The sequence below is a fragment of the Euprymna scolopes genome, chromosome 5, assembly GCF_053919585.1.
Source record: "Euprymna scolopes isolate OS-2025 chromosome 5, ASM5391958v1, whole genome shotgun sequence".
In the NCBI taxonomy this organism is placed as follows: domain Eukaryota; kingdom Metazoa; phylum Mollusca; class Cephalopoda; order Sepiida; family Sepiolidae; genus Euprymna; species Euprymna scolopes.
Window position 1 is genome coordinate 96,842,608 of NC_136486.1, and position 18,529 is coordinate 96,861,136.

At 34.1% G+C, this 18,529-nt stretch overlaps 1 long non-coding RNA gene across 1 annotated transcript in view; it reads right to left on the bottom strand.

The window, feature by feature from the left end:
- LOC145276929 (uncharacterized) overlaps window positions 1-18,529 on the bottom strand; it is a 317,751-nt gene that overhangs the window by 84,676 nt on the left and 214,546 nt on the right. The gene's annotated exons all lie outside the window — the stretch shown is intronic.

An 18,529-nucleotide genomic window follows, 5' to 3' on the forward strand; every position in this document is an offset into this window, starting at 1 on the left:
CGTAATAGTTAACTAAAGATGATCATCCCATAAGAAAACCGAAAAAACTAATGGAGAATTAATTAAAATGGATGTTTAAAAGAATATGCAAATTAGCTAGATCTTTTGCAGATGAATGCAATTCCACGACCCATATATAAGAAAGGTATATTTTTAAAATAGAAAAAAGGGATTGTGATATGAATATAAATACACATACTAAAAAACAAATTAATAGGAGTATAGACTGATTCGTCTATTTTGATTTATCTATCTAGCATTATATTTTTAATATATTTACTTATTTATTGATTCAACGTATTACAAAAAATAGTGTGTTACATAAAAAAAAATCTGATCTCTCAACCCAACCTTTCGAGAATGCTATTTTTTGCGGTTCAAGGATAACACATGCGCCATTGTTACAATTTAGTCTATCAATATTATTATAAGATTTACAAAAATATTTTTCTGCTTTCAACTTTACAATATGGCAAGAAAAAAGAAAAGAAAACAAGAAACAAACAACATACTGAGGATTGAGTATATCTCCGAAATATTTTTATGTTATAAACTTCAAACAAGTAAAATATTTGTTATTTTCCTAATATTACGTTGTGATTTAGCTTTCAAGCGCACTTGATGCGTATTTTATTTTATTCAAATTAAATCAACGTTTCTATATGGAACTCACACTCTTGCCATTATTCTCGCGTTGCCTACGCACTCTTCCAACATTTTAAAACACAACCGCTGAGATACAACGCGCGGCTCTTTACAAACGCACTTTTCTTTCTTCAACTATACAAGATGGAAAGAAACAAGAAAAGAAAAAAAGAAACAAACAACCTAATGAGGATGGAGTATAGTTCTAAAGTATATTTATGTTATACATTTCAAAAAAGTAAAATATTTCTTTATTTTTCTAATATTACGTTGTGATTTGGCTTTCAGGAGCAGTTGATGCGTGCTTTATTTTATTAAAATTTATTCACTTTAACTTTTAATAACTGCGTTTGATTCCAGAATTCTGCTTCAATAATAATATTCGATCCTAATTACTTGGTTTCTAACTAAAAACCAGGAGCTGTGCCCTCAAATATACAACATAAGGATAAAATTGTCGCCCTAAAGGAAACAACATTATTACTTTATTTTAAAAGTATTAAAAGAAATCAATTCAAGTAACTTGATTGTGTAGAACGGTCACCTATTCAATGGAGCCGCCTTCAGACTCAATTACCGCCTCCATACGGGCCCAGAACTGGGAGCATGCCTTTTCCACAGCGGCGGTGGGAGCTCGGCGAATACTCGGTGAATGGCGGCGATCACGGTGGCTTTGGTGTTGTTGGAGGTTATGTTGGTGATGTTCTCGACGTGTGACCAAACGAAGTAGTCCAGCTGGTTCAACTCAGGGAAAAGGAGGAGTCAATGAGAAAAGAGTACCAAGTCGTAGCACTCCTTCTGATACAAAGTCTTCGCCTCTTTGTGGGCCGGTGCCGCGTCCTGCTGCCACACCTAGAGTTTGCCAGTGGCTACCTGATTACACCAGGGAATCACCACACTCTTCAGCACACCCAGATACACTTTGTAGTTGACTTTCAAGCCGACATCAAGGATGAGAGACGGCATAATATGACAATCTTGAAACAACATTAAAGACCATAATCCTGACCGGAAATTTCGTTGAGTTCGACAAGATACACCTGAAGAAGGTCAGAGGTTACATCGACCGAAACGTTGTGAAACTAACACTCAAGATGAGAACAGTAGTCCGATGAATCCAAGTAATACAATAACCAATCCTCATCTCAAAAATTTAGAAAAGTCAAACAAAATTTAGACCTAAATGAAAGAAGTGTTATTATTCTATAAAAACAAAAAAATTACAAACAGTTTCTGAAATTTAAAACTGTACAAATCGCTAGGAAACTTGATTTCGGTTGGAAAAGGTTGTACATTTTGCTTATTTTCCGTTTCTTGGCTGTAAACTATGCTATATGATTGCCAACCACGATAATAGATGATATTTCCCTGTTTGAGACTGTGAGCAATCAAATAAAAATTAATGTTGAAAAACGATTTATAATAGAAAACGAGTTTCGTGTGTTCCGATTCACTTGCATCCCCACGAAACTTGGTTATGTACAAGGTTGGGTGATTATATGGGAAAAATTCACCTCCCCGAAACGGGTCATACTTAATTCTTACGAAAATAAAAATTGTCCCAGTTAAGATTTGCCCTTAACTAACAGGCGACAAAAAAAAAGTACAGCAGAGATACTACGTTTTGCTCTTGTGACAACAAAAAGTAAATTACTAATAATATTTTACAGAGTATTATCAGTAGACAAGTATAGTTTTACATACAGTATATCATTTGAATGATATTTACATACAATATATCACTTGAATGATATTTACATACAATATATCATTTGAATGATATTTACATACAATATATCATTTACATATATCATTTACATTTACATACAGTATATTATTTGCATACAGTATATCATGCCTTTTCGGTCAAGATCAAAGTGTAGTATCTGTTCTTCAGATGCTGCACTTCCATTTCTTGTTCTCTTTCGGTGGAGGATCAGTCCTTCACGACTGAGACATTTTTTTTATTTTTGTACCTTTTCTCCACGTTAAAAAACGACCCTGGTGTCCAACTCTGTCCCGTGGGGAGGCATAGTAAATAGGTACTAGACAGTTTAGCCCATTAAAAACCGGAAAAATTTAGAGATTATTGACTTAGAATGAATGCATTATTGCCAAACTTCTAGAGCAAATGTTGTACTGGAGTGATTTATTCCTGTAAACTTTTACAGACGTGCTAACATGTTGTAGACTCCCTCGCCAAATTAACAAAGTGAAAGTATAGGAAAGACATTTAACTCGCTGTTTCCGGTTTTAAGAACCGACCTTTATTCATCATTCTTCCGCCACGCGTGACTTCTCTTTAAGGCTTAAGTGACTTAACTCATGTCTCTAACCTGACTGTGATCCTCTTGAACGTGATCCCCACGTTCTTCTTTTTATGACATTTTTGTTTCTTCCTTGCCGTGACCTCAATTCGCGCAATGCTTGGTAATTTGCATATAGCTTCCATACGCGCGCCCGCGCTCTTTTACAATACCTATAAACTATTTTTATCCCCAATTTTGCATCGGACAAATACAATAATACTTAGTTCGCTGCACATTATCAGAACAAAGGTCTCTACAAATTTTTTCAGACAGCCTATAGATTAAATATGATATTGTGTAGATTAATTCTCTTAATCGCTATTAATCCTCAACTGTGTATCAGACGGCTGCAATAATACTTAATTCGCTTCATTTTCATAACAAATGCCCATACAAAATTTCAGTCAGATCAGCGCATTAGTTTCAAAAGAAAAAAGTACAACGGACAGACTAACAGACAGACCAATACAAATATTAGATATTGACAGATTGTCGATTTTGAAGATATGTTTAGTTTAGTTGTAATTTTCAATCGGCAAAGAATACCAGCTTCTCGTGATGGTTTCGATCGCAATTTCTAGGAGTGGGTACAAGTTTCACTTTAACCATTTTGGTCATCTCGTATGTCAACATGAAAGCTGTAAATTCTTTCAGCAAAAAATGCTAATGAAAGCAATAGCGTTGATCAGCGTCCAGCCGAGCATTTTCCGAGTTAATTTACTAATCAAATTATAATAACAAACAAGGCACGAGGATCCGATTACATTTATTCTGTTCTTTCCGCCTCAAAATCAAAACATCAGTGCATAATTTTATTTTATTTCATGTTCTCTTGGCAGTTCATTTGAGTAAACCCAAATGTAATGTCCATAATAAAATAACTGGAAAATAAAATAAACAACTTTAAATCGGTGACTGTACTTTAAAAACCTATATAAAGGAGAGAGAGAGAGAGAGAGGGTGGGACAAAAAAGAGCGAAAAAGTAGAGAACAAAAGAGAGAGAGGACGATATGTTATATGTAATTTAAAAGAACATGTTGATGAGGTTTGTCCATCGCTTGCGAAGACGACCGTGATCATGTAGTTTTTCTGCGAGTCCGGAGATGGCTCGTCGGTCCGATCCGTTCTTTGAAGAATCTTGGTGCATCTGCGGGGTAACAAGTAGTACCAAAGGTGCTGACTGTTCTGTCTTTTCTAATAGTAAATTTCCTCTCGTATTCTTAAACGCGTGCAGACTCAGCAGTTGTAGTCTCTTTGTGGCTTGCTGTACGCCAGGAATACTGTAACGTGGTAGTTACATATCAACAATCGGTACCCACACGTGGTATCCGGACAATCGCAAGAAAATAAAAACACAGAAATAACTCGGCTCACTTTTGTTTCAGTTGAAACAACATACATTTATTTACAAGTGCTTTCCGAATGAAGTCTTGTCGCTTTTTCAAACGTCTTCTCGTACTCTGTGTTTAAGAAGACTCTGCAGTCTCGCACGTGTAATACCTTTTCTTTGTCCAGCCTTCTTACGATACGTCTTTTCCTGTCGCTCTCAGGTCACGTATGTAACAGGTCCTTTTCTCACCTTCTCGACCACGTTTTTCTTGTTTATAACCATTTCCTTTTCTCCTTTCCTCCTGTAACTTCACCTCGCACACAGCACGGTCAGTTGCATACGTCAGCTCTTGCTGCGGCTGCCATATTTCCCCAGCTAGCTAGAGTAGGTGATCACATACACGTACTTTCGGGTCAGCTATCAGACTCTCTTCCGGTGCATCTGATCGGTCACCGAGTTTGATGTGACTTTGGCATGTTTCAACAATATATCTAAACACAGCTCACACACCCCCGTTCACCACGCCAGTCAGATAGATAGATTGATAGATAAATAGATAAAAAGATAGATAACTAGATCGATAGATATATTGATAGGACACATAGAGATATAGATGCACCAACAGACAGATAAATAACAAATAATTTCTTGTGTCCCAAATTATATAACAACTTGTTTAAAGTGTAGCCTAAGCTAAAGTTCTCACGCGCAACAATCAGACAAGGGACTGTCCTGCTTACTGTTCTGAACGTTGGACCAAGGATCTATTTAGTCGATCATTGCAAAAGGGGATTTTCTTTAAATTTAAATTCATACAAGGAACGTTCACTGCTGAAAACACGTAATTTGCTGTATTGCTAAGCTATCGGCCCAACATACACGGGTAGATAGTCAATGTGTGTGTGATAGAGAAAGAGAGAGACAGAAGGGCAGACTGATAAAGAGTATGTGTGCATTACAGAAAATGAATACAACATCAGTACCGTCGGTTTCAAATAAAAAATGAAACTATAGTTGGTCTCATTTACCGGATTCTCTTCAGTCTCTGTTTATGTGCGCTTCTCCGAAAAAAAACGATCCGAGTTTAGAAATAGACTAAATAGTGACACATCGAAGAATGTGTTACTCTTCCACTTCTCTGGACATCAATATTTAACATTTCTACGCTACTTTTAACGTATTTCAACATTTTCTTTTTGAAAGCAGTGGTTTTCTGCTGACAGCCCTCCCATGAAATTAAGTTGTGCGATGTTTTTTGGTGACACGCAATTATAGAGATGATTGTAAAACGCTCTTCTTATTTTTTAGTTCCATGCTTTTGTTTCCGTTCTTTAAAATGCTTTCGAGAGACGTTTTCTTCCAGAATTTTGATTAGAGGAGGACGTTTATCCTTCTTTTTCATAGGCTGTCATCAACTTCGTGACAGATCTCATTGATACGCCTACTATTTCAGCCACTACGATTACAATAGCACCTGCCATACACCCACTAAAAATCCGTCTACGTTGGGAAATCTGACAGATCTGTACTTTTAATTTTTCTTTCATATGCCTTATCTGAAATAAAAAAAAAAACAAATCCAACCAAATAATTCAGGACAATAATAACCATGAATAAAATTAAGTATTTTTTCAATTTTTATTATTTTGTCTACCGCCCCATATATATATATATATATATATATATATATATATATACATATATATATATATATATATGTATATATATATATATATATATATATATATATATATATATATATATATATATATATATATATGGGGAGATAGACAAAATAATAAAAATAATATATATATAATTATAAAACTTAAATGACCTTGTAACGAGTGATGTAACCAAATTTCCGGTTGCGCATGCGCACATAAACATAAACGTTTAAACAATTGGACAGAGTTATCCCCCTTACACTATTAATAACCATGAAACTAATGCGGCCCTTTATAACTAGAGGGCGTGATTAAAATATTTTTTTCTTCCAATTTTTTAAAAGTCGTCTGCGTACATTCTTATTGCCGATTTTCCAGTAGCTGATTAACCTTTCCATTGCTTTGCATACACCTGTATTTTATCTCCACACGCCAAACGGAAATCCGGATCGGTAAATGGACACCTACTTATTACATTAAATAGTGTTTTCTTTTGTTTTTTAAATAGCAAATACTTGAATCTAATCGGTCATATTTTTTACACATATTAAATCAATTTTTTTTAACAAATTTAATATTTTAAATTCTTCATAAGTTGTTAAACAAAGCTGTAAAAAATGTCGTCGGCCTTCGATTCGTACGAAAATTATGTTTAATTTTCGATTTTTGGGCGATTATTCGGAAAAATAGGTAATTTTACACGATTAGGAAAGATTTTTTCCATGTTTGAGTAAACCGTCCGGATGCCATTAATCCGGAAATATGTTTCTATATAATTAGAAAAAGAAATTACAACACTAATGTATATATATATATATATATATATATATATATATATATATATATATATATATATATATATATATATATATATATATATATATTCAATAAATATTTTGGTTTTCAAATATTTTTATGTTAGGAAAAAATCTTGTTTGTTACTTATTTGCTGCGGTATTTGACCAAGAAGAATTGGAGTTATCCCACACCACCACCATTGCCGCCGTCCGTATACTGCAGAATAAAATAAACTAATAAAAACAAAACATTTTAAGTTAAATAAAAGATGCAATGTTTTCTCACTTACCTATTAAAAGTAACACGTGATTAGAACAAAACGTTTTCGATAAAATCGCTGGATCTGTTAAGGTTTCTAAATAATATGATTTTGTTCTAAACAATGTCGAGCGTTTCGTCTATGTGGTAACAATGACCAAATCACAAAACGGTGTAAAAATGATTTTGTTCCTTATAATAAAAATGTTAACCGCATTTTTTTGTGTCGAGATTACTATTTTAAACAAGGAATACATGTTTTTATATGTAATAAATTCTAACTATTTTTACTTACAAAACATATAAACCATTTAAGGAAAAAATATATTAATGCTAAACTAGCTTGTCTGTATTTAAAATAAAAATAATGACTAATTGGTACTAGGGTCCTGACATTATAGCCGCATCTTCGTATTGCGAAATCTGGCTCTGCTAGAAAACTGCGGCCGCTGTACAAAAATACTATTGTCTTTACGTCACAAGGATCACGCTCATACATGAATTCCATAGCTAATATGACATACTGACCCAACGAGTCATGGGTAGTCTAGTATATATATATATATATATATATATATATTCACAAGTTCTCGGGCAACGCCAAAAAACGGATCCTGCTGGTATATATATAATCATTTTGAATTGCAAAGTACTTTTATATTACTGGTGCCCGCTGGTAATATGGTACAAAGCCAGAACAGAACCTCCCCTCTACTTCTGATGAGAAGCATTAAGCGTGTAAATGCCTAGCATAAGGATCTTTGATAAACTCTACTCACTTGTATTCCCGTGTTTCAAATTGATCAATAAATCTATATGCATCAGCATATATTTGTATATCAGTTTAGTTCTCTCATCCTCAAACAGTCTCCAATTTTTATCTCTCACTGCACAATTATTCGTTCCTAATGTAACTATTGCTAGACGTCGCATCCCAATTACGTTACCAGCATCTTCTCTCCTCTTCTGATGAGAAGCATTAGGCTTCGAAATACTAAGTGTATAAAGAGTTCTTACTTAGCCTACACTCCTAATAAATGCATCGCCATTATTGAATAAATGAATAAATAAATATATATATATATATAGATATATATATATATATATATATATATATATATATATATATATATATATATTAGTATATATTTTCTTTTGTAGATTTTACACCACGCTAATTTATGTATATGTGTTCTTAGATATATTTCTACAGAAATTAATCCGATTAGTATCGAAGATCGAAAAATTCCGAGCTTAAATATAGCGTGTCTCTCTTATAGATGAAAAGAATAATTTTTACAGGGAATATTTTACGTTATACCGGCCAAGGCAGATGATAAAATGTAACCAAATCGTTTCTTCTTAAAAAAAAAATCAGATTCATTATTATCTGTAGATATAGCTTAATGGTAAAACATTCAGTTACAGATCGAATGATTCCCCTGCCCATGCCCGGTTATACCTACCTATCTTATTTCAAGTTTTTGCGCATTAATGAGTTCTATTTACAATAAAAGAAGAGAGCATTATTTAAAATTGCTGCAAATCATTTCTTCGTTTGCATATTTTAAAAGTAAACATTAATCAGAAGTGACTTTTCCTTTAAATTTATCGTCAAGCCCAAATATCAGCCGGTGTAATATTGTAAATAAATACAAATGAAATTATGTGAACGACATTATCATTCTTATTTTCTTATTTTATTTATTTTTTTATTTTTTTATTTTATTTATTTATTTTTTATTTTATTTATTTATTTATTTATTTTATTTATTTTATTTATTTATTCATTTTTTTATTTTTTATTTTATTTATTTATTTATTTATTTATTTATTTTGCGAATTAGTCCACCGTGCAAATTTTTCCTCGTAATATATAATAATTAATAGAGGGTTTATTCTATAACAATGCATACACAATTTGCATAAATTAAAATATCATGTTTAAGCGTTTTGTACGACCGGGCCACGCCGGGCTGCCAGTTCTTACACATATATATATATATATATATATGTGTGTGTGTGTGTGTGTGTGTGTGTGTGTGTGTGTGTGTGTGTGTGTGCCTCTATGTATCTATGTATGTATACATGTGATCTATTTTCCCGATCAATTTATACTATATGATTGCATTTTAAAATAAATAATTTGATCAGCGTCACCGAGTTGCAAACGAGTTTTCCAAGCCTTTTTAGTCTTCGAACAAAAGATTTTAAATTCCAGAAACCCTTTGTAGCATATACTCCTGGCTTCTTTCGGTCTACGAGCATATTCTATTCTGTTTTCTATACTTGACCTATTTAACTGTGCATTATATATGTGTGTGTGTGTGTGTGTTTGTGTATGTGTATGTTTGTGTGCGCGCATGTTCTGAAGTGTATATTCACTTTTGTGTCCATTGGGTCTTCCCTTTTATGTTTAACAGAGATGTTGTGATGTGACGCATTCTTTGTGTGTTGTCTGCCAACACGTCTCTAACATTTAATTCCTTCTCCAAAAAGACGAGCGACGCATCAGTTGACAGGTGTTTACATTTTTTACAGTCACCATTATTTCCTTACATTTATGGATGAATAAACGGGACGCATTTAGTGCGTGTGGCGTACAGCCCAGACTGGCAATCCATCAACCTCTTTCTTATTACGCCCGATCTTACGTAAGCGTGCAGCTAGACATATAGATCAAGCATTTTTGCTTTTATTACCCAGTTTTCATAAGTCTTTGAAGGGGTGCCGCTCGGGGCTCCCTTTTATTGCCTTGAAAGACTACAAAACCCACTTCGCACACTAGCGGAGATGCTTTCTTCTCTTTTTCAAAGCGCTTTTCCATTAATTACCTTAAATCCCAGGGAACGGAATTCGATGATATTTAAGCGAAACCTGATGTATTGACAGTCATCATGGAAATTCCATTGATAAACAAAAAAGTTTTAATCATGCTATAATGTAACGATAGCATAAGTAAGTTATGTGCTTAAAACGCAATTAATACACTACTATTCCTTCTTCTTGTAAAGTTGTTTCTCTCTATCGCTCTACATACTTTCTCGGACCCTATTTTCTATCTCTACAAATCCATTATTAGACCATGTATGGAGTGCGGCCATCAGAATTGTGTCTGATGAATCTGTGTCCATTTGAAGCTTCTTGGTAAATTGCAGAAAGTATCTATAATTTGATTGGCCTCTCATCTTCTTTCTTCATAGTAATTTATCTCTCACAGGGTCCTGGATATGACCTTAAACTATATCCAGTAGTGAGGCCCCAGCTTTTGGGCTTTGGGGAGCGTGGAGCCACTCTTTAATTACCATTGCTCCCAGGTCCACTCTGACCCGGAATGGTAGTACCTGGTTAAATAGAAACCGACTTGAAAACAACAAATATATTCTATTAAAAGTTTTTCTTCAAAATCTTTGGAATAGGCATTAAATAACCTGAAAAGGGTTAATATGCCGTAAAACAAAAACAACCAACCAACCAACCAACCTCTCACAGGTATGATGTTGCTTGTCTTAGTCTTTTCTATAAATATTATAATGGGATGTGTTCCTCGGAATTGCCCGATCTATTCCCTGCTTCCTTTGTTCCAGCTCGTTTGACAAGTTGGTCTAGTGGTCTTCATCAGTTCATTGTTTTAATACATCATTGTTACATAGCTTCTTATTCCAGTAGCTTCTTTCCAAAGACTGCAAGAATGTAGAACTCCCTTCTACCTACAGACTTTTCAAGACTAAATTCAATAGGCATCTTCTCTCTTTACAATAATCAGTTTTCGTTCTGGCTTGCTCCTTACATCAAGTGACTTCATACCTTGTCTCGAGCGATTTCCAATTTTAGAAAATCAGTATCTATTTATTTTTCCATTTTATCTTTCATCTAACGAGATGCTAATTTGGTTGATTAAATTCTTCATATTCGAAGAATGCAAGGTGGAGCGATAAACTTGTCGATCTAAAGAAGATGACATGATTCCATTTCCGTTTAAGGAAAACCAGTTTTGTGGTTGGAGGCCATCTACTAGTTAGCCAGTTGTGTACAAATCTCAAGAGCGATAGGAGTCTTCTATCATGTCTGAAAGTGGCACAATGTTCAACATGCGAGATCGGAGATGCGCCGTTGTAGAACTCAAGCTCTCTGCCGGTCCAAGTTATGACAACAGGATCATTGCCAGCACCCTTAAAATGCAAATCCGAACAATTAACGTTTGATAGCACAGTTCAGCGAGTCGGACGACTCACGATTATAATTTTTCGTGTGATTCCAGATGGGAGTCATATCATGCCACCTCAAACCTTCGAACTTGGCTTGAAAGTCAACACCAAAATATAACTGGATGTTGTAAAGAATGATCTGCCAGCGGTCACCTTATCCCCTGGTGCAATCAGGTGCCCGCTAGCAGACCCTGAGTTTAGAAGCAGGACTCGACGCCGGCCCACAAGTCCAAAGAGACCCACACTTGACTTCCAAAGGAATGCGACGACGTTATATCATTCTCTTACTGACCCATTTCCTCCCATGACCTGGACCCGCTGGACTACTTTGTTTGGTCACATGCTGAGAACATCACCAACAAGACCTCCCACAAAACCAAAGTCAGCCTGATCGTAGCGCTTTTTGAAAAAGCCTGCTCCCAGTTCTGGACTAGTATTGAGGCGGTGATTGAGGCTGAAGGCAGTTACATTAAATAGATGTCAGCTTCACCACACAATCAAGTTACCTGAACTGCTTTTTTTTCAATAAAACTTTTAAAACAAAGCTGTCGTGTTGTTTTCTTCAGGGCGACAATTTTATCGTTCTACTCTGTATGTTCGAATAAACTGCATTATACGTAATGTACAAACTATTTTTTTCACCTAACAACAACAGCGATGCTAAAGAGAATTAAAATATTTTTGTTTATTTATTTTAGTTTTACTTTTTTTTTCATTGCATATGTAACGTACGAGTGTTTCGCCTTTAAAAAAGTTAGAAGGGTGATAAAGTAAGCACCTTAAATTTTTGATGACGTATAGATTTTGTAAGATTTGTATAACATTAACGAAAAGTTGTTTTCAATAAATCGTCTAATAAAATAACCTGTGCACGATATGCTTAGTCACTTTATGCTTGACCGCTCGTATTTTATTCAAATATGATTGTTGTGTTTTGAAAAGCTTGTTAAATATCACTTTTGACTGCGTTTGCCGTCACGAAATGACAATTTTATTCGTAAACACATACTACACGTAATAACAAAGAATGTGAATAAGGTTCTCTTTATTCCTAGATCATTTGTAAGTACTCGCTACGCAATGGACGTAAGTGATTAGTATTTATCAATTCTGAATTACAGTCTTCTTGAGGTTGAAAGTTCATTTATTACCAGGCGAGATATTTAGAATGCGATTAGGAATTATTCAAGGCTTTTACCTGTTCCCGGCTTCTGGAACGATATCAAGGAAGCCTGTAGATAAAATAAAGGATTCTGACGAAACTGCGCACAGATTCAGAAGTCGGGAATACTTTAAAATATGCAAATTTACCTAGAAGTCGTATGAGACGCTCTATTATTATATTAAAATAACTTTGTCTCTGTGTGTGTGTGTGTGTGTGTGTGTGTGTGTGTGTGTGTGTGTGTGTGTGTGTGTGTGTGTGTGTGTGTGTGTGTGAGTTCGTTTCCTATGGACTCCTGACCAACTGGGTCGATATTTTGGAAATTTAACGCAAATGTACTTTATGTGCCTGGCAGTGTTTTTAGATAGGTTTGCCATCCTAGTGTCTTCGATAAGTATCGATAATCGATACTCGAAATAATCCGATTTAAAAAAAAAGACCAGGTGACTTATACAACTTACCATGAAAAGTGCACTTGTTTTATTACCAAACAAGCAGAAAGGTCCGACATATAAAATTAACAGTAGGCCTTTTGATATGCCAGTAATGTAGATTGCAGTGTGTTGTGGACTAATTAACATCAAGTAGGATTGATAAATGGGCGAGTTTACCGATTTAGATGACAATAAAAATATGGGAAGGTGAAACATTCGTTGATCCTCATTTAATCCCGGGTAACATTTGGTCTCCCTGATCGTCATAATAATTATAATTGAAGGTTGATTTCACGATTCCAATCGATAAATATTTTTGGATAAGCATGTATTATGGTTAAAAGCCGAGAAATCGAAAATATAAAAAAAATTGCAATTAATAAATATTACCAAACGTATAACATTTACTTCTTTTATCGGCCTGTATATGCTTAACGTTATTAAACTGCTTTCATTTTTCTCCAAATTATATTTTTCATATAAACGCCACACGAGAACAAACGTGAGGATCTGTTCACAACTCTTGGGGTTTTGTCTGGAATTAATAATAAAAAGAAATAACTTAACGCTTAACGTAAACCGAGCAATGACAAACACTCCTCTTAGTGGTAAGTAATTTTATATTATTATTATCTCCATGCTCAACTAGGTTTTGCATCGGATTGCCTTCGATAAGTATCGATAATCGATAATTGAAATAATTGAATGATGTAAAAAAAATGAATTTAAGCGTGTAAAGCATTCAACCAGGCACCAAGCATCAGCATCTCACACATAAACCACCTACATAAAAGTAACAACAACAAACAGTATTATCTACTTGATAAACAACCAGCAATAAACAACTGCTACCTCTGCTTTACCCCAAGTGGTCTTGTAGACATGTAAAGCCATTTTTTTCTGTGTTTTGTAAAGTAAATTTACTGCGTTTGGGAAAAGTTATTAATCGCATTCATTTTCGATTTATCCGATGTTAACCATACTACGTGATTATCAAATATGTTATATACGTATGAGAATTGTTTTAATACATCTAATAATTGATGTAAGTGCGGCATACTTACGTTGACACACCAGCTTAGGTCAGATCACCAAAGTTATGTCACGATAACCCTGACCAACACGAGACGGGTGACTATTTAGGAACAGCAGACGCTCTACAGGCTCACCACTTTAATAGGCATTATTTCCAATCGTCCTAAATTTTTATTTGCCATTAGAATAAAACAGTGTCAACTCAGGAGAGCTTTGGCTGAAGATTGCGAAACGCTTCCCACAAAAATTTTCGCGAGCAAGTTACAGCATCAACAGCGACATTCGTGGTTTTCATTGGCAACAATCGACGAACATTTTTTTCTTTTTAATTGGTTTTCGTTTCCGTGAGGGCGCTATTCAGCGTGTTACAAGTCCGAGTACTTTTACAGAAATATTACACCTGTGCAAATAAAACGCCTACAAAAAGTATTCCCAATGACCGTGTTACCTGTAAAAAATGACACACTTTCGAGAATTTCCGATGTGGTAATCTATAAAAGTTACGAAAATCGAACGATTGTCACAGATGGGTAATAAATCCATGTGAAAACATTTCATAAAATTTTCGCCAACGAATATGTACTGTTCGGATCTTATGAATTTAAGCGTGTAAAGCATTCAACCAGGCACCAAGCATCAGCATCGCAAACATAAACTACCAAGCTAAAGTAACAACAACAAACAGCATTAGCCATTTGATAAAAAACTGCTACCTCTGATTTACTCTCACATACCTCTCAGTGCTTAACATTTGCTTGCATAAATCAATCAACGACAAGAAGTGTACTCGTATAAAAAAACTAGCAGGATGACCCGATGTTGTCCGCAATTGAATGATGATCAACAAATGTCTTACACTCCCATATTTTATTGTCATCAAAATTGACCTATTGATATGCACCCGAAGGACGCTTTACATGCCTCTCACAGTGACTAAGTTCACAATATATTGATGTCTACATTGCACTGTAGAGAATCTCCTGTTGATTTTATAAAATTATTTTATATACAATGGCTTGTATTAAAGTTTAACATGCAAAAGTCAAATATCATGCTTTAATTGTGCTCTTAAGGGAAACATTTATTTCCAACGCGCCCTTGTCATATCAAAGAACCTACTGTTGATTTTATATTTCTGGTATGATAATAGCTTGAATTTAAATTTAAAATGAAACTAACAAATATCATTGTGAAATTGTGTTTTAAACAGAAACATTCATTTCGAACACGGCTCTGCTATATCAAATAACCTACTGTTGATTATATAAGTTAGACCTTTCGGCTTCTATGGCAATAAAACTTTTTAAATGCACTTATGATGTTAGGTTGTGTAAGGTGTTAACTTTTGTCAAAATCGCTTGTTCCTTCTTTCATTGAATTTGATCATCGATACTTATCAAATACATTCCGACCAAAAAACTATCTTACAACAACGCCAGGCACATAAATATTTCGTGTGAAATTTCATAAAAATCGACCCAGCCGTTTTCGAGTTCAGAGGGAACGAACTCACACATACACAGACGCACGGACATGGTTCTTTTTATATAATAATATCGTTACCGTTATTCGGTAACGATATCCATTTATTTATTTAATAATATTAATGTATAAATATATATTTGCGCACGCACAATGAAGTATTTCTATCAAGCTTTTTTTACCGGCTAGCAATCAAATCGAATTTGTTCCATAGGTAAAAATCCTCTATCAGGTTTTTAGTCTCTAGACCAAAGATTGAGAGATTATTTTGGTAAACACCGTGCGTCACATAGAAAGATAGACAAAGTCATTACCTATAAATATCTATAATATAAAGCTGAACGTCTGTGTGTGTGTCTGGTCACGATTAGGCTCCTATATGGTTGACTATTATAGAAAATTGATTACATATATGATAGAAGATGTATCGAGACACAGGAATGGGTATGTTTGATCTGGCATAATGATGATTCATTAAAATTGTGGGGTCTGCGTACGCTCCTGCTCCACAAAGTATGCAATTAAAAAATTTAGAAATTAAAAAAAAAAACGTTTATAAGTGTTTTTGATATAGATGTACATAAGAATACTTTGATAAGTATGTTTTAAGTTAAATAGGGATGGTATAATAAAATTGTGGGGTCTGAGTTCGCGCCTGGCCTTCATAGAATGGAAATAGGCACAATCTTTAATAAAGACTTTTCATATCTACCTGCATAAGTATACTTTGATAATGATGTTTCAGTTTGAAGAAATATGGTATAATAAATTTATGGGGTGTTCGTTTACGCCTGACCTCCATAGAATGGAAATATGTCAGAAAGTTTTAAAAAAAGGTTTTTTTGATATAGATCCACAGAATATTGTGATAAGTGTTTCAGTGTGAAACGGTATGGTACAATAAATTGTTGGGTTTATCTATTTTCTTTTTACTTTCATCATATTTTGCTTTCGTTTTGATACCCCCAAATTCGAAGCTATCTCTTTACAACCCTTCCTTTTCATAACCTATCATACTTTCATAAATGTGCGATTTTATGTAGGCTGGTTTTGAACCCAGTCAACGACGAGTACTTTTGCTAGTATATATATATATATATATATATATATATATATATATATATATATATATATATATATATATATATACAGTGATGATCATATTTATTGGCACGGTAAAATAAAAGTTAAATTTTGTCTAATAAATTCTAAAAAAGGGATTAAATTAAAGAAAATAACAAAGTATATTATGTATTTTTAACTGGCCTTTCCGATGCAGCAATCGGATTTTAGAAAAAATAAATAACAAAGGAAGAGCAAACATAATTGCAAAAAACCCTTGTTCAAAATTATTGGCACGGCTTTGTTTTTCTTTTAGTATCAGTATAATATCAATCAATTTCCGGTTTACGTGCTTTCTGAACTTTTTTATAGCCATATTATGCTTGTTTAACGCTAATTCAGTGAATAATTTTTTTCAGATAATTTTTAGATAGCGATTTATTTAAACTATTATAAGTGACTAAATTATAATTTTCAATCGCCATGGTTAAAACTAAGGAACATAGCGAAGACGTCAGGAAGCTTGTTGTAGCATGCCATACCAATGGGAAGGGCTATGATAAGATTTCAAAGAAGCTAAACCTTCCCAAATCCACTGTTAGAGCCATAATAAACAAGTTCAAATCGCAAGGCCACGTTATGAGTTTAGAGGGTAGAGGGAGAAAGAGGATTCTTTCCCCAAGATATGAACGGAAAATTGTTCGACAAGTAAAACAAAACCCAAGGATCTCTGTTGGGGAGATTGTTGATGAACAGAGCACCTCTGGAGTGAATGTATCTCGACATACAGTTGGTAGAGTTTTGAAGAGAGCTGGTTTAAAAGCATGTCGTCCGAGAAAGACTCCCTTATTGAAGCCTATGCACCTGAAAGCAAGGCTAGCCTTTGCAAAACGTCATATTGATAAAGATGTTGCATTCTGGAAACGTGTTCTATGGACTGACGAAACGAAAATAGAGTTATTTGGCCATAATAAAGTGTCTTATATTTACAGAAAATCTGGCGAAGCTTTCCTGCCTAAGAACACCATACCCACAGTGAAGCACGGTGGAGGCAGTTTGATGTTTTGGGGATCCTTTGCTGCCTCTGGACCAGGGCGACTTGTTAAGGTCACAGGTAGCATAAAAAAGGAAGATTATGTTAAAATATTGGATGAAAACCTGAAAGACTCTGCTAAAGAGCTCTCACTTGGTCGTCGTTGGTGGTTCATGCAAGATAATGACCCAAAGCATTCGGCTAAACTGACTAAGAAATGGCTTGAGGACAATCATATTAATGTTTTGGAGTGGCCATCACAAAGCCCAGACCTTAATCCAATTGAAAATTTATGGAGAACATTAAAATTGAGGGTAATGCAAAGGAAGCCTAAGAATCTTATTCAATTGGAGGATTATTGTCAGGAAGAGTGGGCTAAAATTACTACTGAAGAGTGCAACAACTTGGTTGTAAACTATGAAAAGCGACTGAGGAAGGTAATCAAGGCCAAAGGCTATACAATTGATTATTAAATAAATTGTGCCAATAATTTTGAACAAGGGTTTTTTGCAATTATGTTTGTTGTTCCTTTGTTATTTATTTTTTCTAAAATCCGATTGCTGCATCGGAAAGGCCAGTTAAAAATACATAATATACTTTGTTATTTTCTTTAATTTAACCCCTTTTTTAGAATTTATTAGACAAAATTTAACTTTTATTTTACCGTGCCAATAAATATGATCATCACTGTATATATAAAGAGAGAGAGAGATGTATATATATATATATATATATATATATATATATATATATATATAGTCGACTAATCGTGTTACTTCTACAAATGAGCAATTATGCACGCATACGTTTAAGAACGTTATGCTTTAAATTTTGATATGCGTACGGACTTAGTCCAGATGGTAAAGAATAACGCTGAAGAGCCGCATATTTTAGTTTCGAATTTTCAGTCAGATCATTGTTTAAATTTTGCTAATAATAATCAATAGCGAATTGACTCTGTAATAATATATACGAAATATGCATCAGTTAAAATATATTTAAGCGTATTTAAGACCGGGCAACGTCAGCAGCCTGCTAGTATATATATATATATATATATATATATATATATATATATATATATATATATATATATATTTATATA